Here is a 3,243-nt window from a genome sequence, read left to right on the forward strand (position 1 = left end):
TGTTGTTAGTTTAGAAAAGAACTATTCATTTACCAGGTCATGAGTATTAATGAAATTAGTCCAGGTAGGGGCAAAATATGGACACGGATTTGCACCCAGTCATGCTAACGCAATACTGAATTTTGATTTCGTATTTATTCATGAAGTAAAATCCGTTTGATTTTTTAAGCAACCCGTCTACAATATTTTTCTTTTACAGCTTCTTTTTGTTGTGGGTTTTGGGTACTCTGTGCTTCCGGGAAATGTATCCTTACCTTTTATCTTTACACTACTTTCGAAGAGCACAGGTTCATTTATTGCTTCATGTTGTTAGAAAAACATTTATAACTCATCTTTCTCTTCGCTTATCAATTTCCATGACAATTTCAAATCCTTATTTATTACTTTGACATTGTTACGAAATCTCTAGCAATGCGTCATTGTGTAAACCTCGTGTTGTCTTGTTCTCAAGCTGTTGACACTTACCAAGTAAGTTATATTTTTATTACCTTTATATAAAAGACGAGTTACATTCAGTTTTTTAAGTATGTTCTTGAAACGTAACTTTTTTACTTTTAGCTGTTTGTTTTGATTTACGATATTTGTAATCTTTGCTGCCTTTCTTCAGTCACTCCTCCTGTCTTGATACAGAAAACAATGTTTTAATGCAGCCTATTACATGTACAAAATCGCAGACACGTTAATTAGATGAAATAGGAGAATATTTTAATTTTAGATTTTTTTTTCAAATTTAGTACAGTTTAATATTTCCTTCATCACGAGCGAAGCATCCTAAAAATCTTAACAAAAACAGGTCATCAGGATATTATTGCTGTCCAAGTCATATTTTAAAAATATTTTTTTTTGCAAAATATTGCCTCAGTACCAATACTTGATTTGTTTTAAACTATTTACATTGAAAGATAGTACAGTCTGATTCGTATGTAATCTAAGGAATTTCTTCCTTTATCGTTCTAAATATCAGTGTGGTAGATGGTAGTTTTGGATTTCATAAATACTTATAGCTGTTCTGGTTCTGCTGCTAACATTTTTTTATAGGAACACATCTATGAATGTTACAGATTGTTCATATCAACACATTGTCTTTATTGTGTTACTGTGTTATATAAACATTTCAACCGAATTGTGAAAAGAAAATCTTGTCACTGAATATGTGAGGATTACAGTGGAATTATCTGAATTCACGGCTTTTTATCATGTTTACAAGAACAACAAGATACGTGAATTTTAAAATCATCTTTATTTTTAGATCACATGACATGTCACTAATGAGGCTTCTGTGGTGGGTCTGTTTTACGACATTTTATAGTACCATCAACGCTTAATCGCCTCGGATCAATGCAAAAATGATGACAATGGTGCACGTTATGCATGACTTAGAGCATGTCTGGTCTAGATTACAAGATTAAATATTGACGTTTTCCTAAAAGATCGGGAAAATAGCAGTAACTAACACACAAATATAGCTTGAGTTAAGCTTGTTGTATGAATGTTGCTTGCATAATTTTATGGATTATATAGCCTGTATTACCATTGTCATTTCGAACAGTGTTAGACAGGTTTCGAGCACGGCAATTAAAGTGGTTTTTTTTTCTGCAGATGATATTGATGAATTCATTAAATGACTCTTTTTTTTGATAGATGTGTCCTCCTAAATTTTATTAGCATTCATCTTACAGCTGTTTTTGCAACATAAATGATTATAAAATTTGACTTATTTAATTTGCTGCTTGTTGATTCCATTTTGATCATATATACCGATATGTATGAATATATATTTACTTGGCACATCTGCAAAGTTGTATGGTATAGAGCCTGCTTTAGATAATGAAACAAAAACGGCTTGTAACGGCGCTTAAGGCTGTTTCCCTTGTTGCTCTGTCTTATGCAAAGGCATTGAGTACATCCGTTTTAGGTTCTTAAGGGTTGCATTTGTATATATATACAAGAGCATTTTTGTGTTTTACATTACATGCCTTCTGTTGCCTTTGCGTATGTTAGGGTTTCACCTGGTAGGGATAACTTTTATTTACACTGTCATGTGACTTTGGAACATGGTGGTGGTAAGAGTGAGGTTAGGTGCTCCATAAACCGGTTTAAGCTCCCCAGTGGTGGTTTTGCTACTGACCGTTCCAAGGCGGTGCCCCACTGTGTTCCTTTATTTGTTTGGTTTGTCCTTGTGTGTTTACTTGGTGTATGTGTGTGTATGTTGGTCGTGTGCGCGTCAGCGTGCTGGGTTTACGTTTGGGGAGGCTGCGTTTTTAGAACGTGGCTTTCCCTGTTGAATATTCATCCTTGTTTTTTGCACATTATAAATAAATATCCCAAATGAAGCATATATATGAACGTTGTACAGCATGCATGAGTTATAAAATTTTAACTGACAACCTACTTTTTCAAAATAATAATTTACTTCAGAGTTTTTTTAATAGATTACAAATATCATAACCAAATCAAAACACTTCAAATTTAGTGTTAAAGACAGAGTGGACATCCGAGTAAAAAGCATATTGGAGCAGTCTGACTGAGTCACAGTTTCCTTCCCCAAACCATTTAACATTGTTTAGTCCATGTGGATCATTTAGAAATTAATTGGAAAAACATTTTTTTTTGGAAATCTGGGTTCAATGCTAATAAACTTATCAAAACTCCAGTCTCATTAAAAGACCACCCAAGGAAATGAAAAAAAGTGGTCTCTTTACACAAATGGTCTCTTAATACAACATAATTTGTTCTTTAACAACACATAAGGGAACTAAAATAGTGGTCTAATGCAAGTGGTCTCTTAATAGACGTTTTCTTTCGTGCAAGTTTGACTGTAGTTGTTTCTAAGCAGACTTCCGAAACTGGTTAATCGCATATTTGCATTCTGATAACCAAGGACTCGAGTGAGCACTAAAATTCCATTTCATTTGGCACGTTATTAAACGAAACACGTTTATGTACTAATATTCAAGTGTGAAACAGTGCTACAGTACAAAAAATGTACATGCATAAATGTGGTCAGTTAAGGACCAGGACCAAACAGTATCATGAATCTATTCGACAAAATAAAGACCTATGGAAATGGATATATCAAAAATTGTTTCAGGTTTAAACACTGGAAGTGAATTTCTTCTGAAAAAAGAGACAATATTTGAGAACTTGGAAAGCAAGCAAAAGGTGTGCTTGAGTAGAACAGAAACTCTTTTTACCATCTGTTATAAGAGAAATTATGTTTGAAATTCAAGATGTAACAACAAA

This window comes from Mercenaria mercenaria, chromosome 9, assembly GCF_021730395.1.
Source record: "Mercenaria mercenaria strain notata chromosome 9, MADL_Memer_1, whole genome shotgun sequence".
NCBI lineage: Eukaryota > Metazoa > Mollusca > Bivalvia > Venerida > Veneridae > Mercenaria > Mercenaria mercenaria.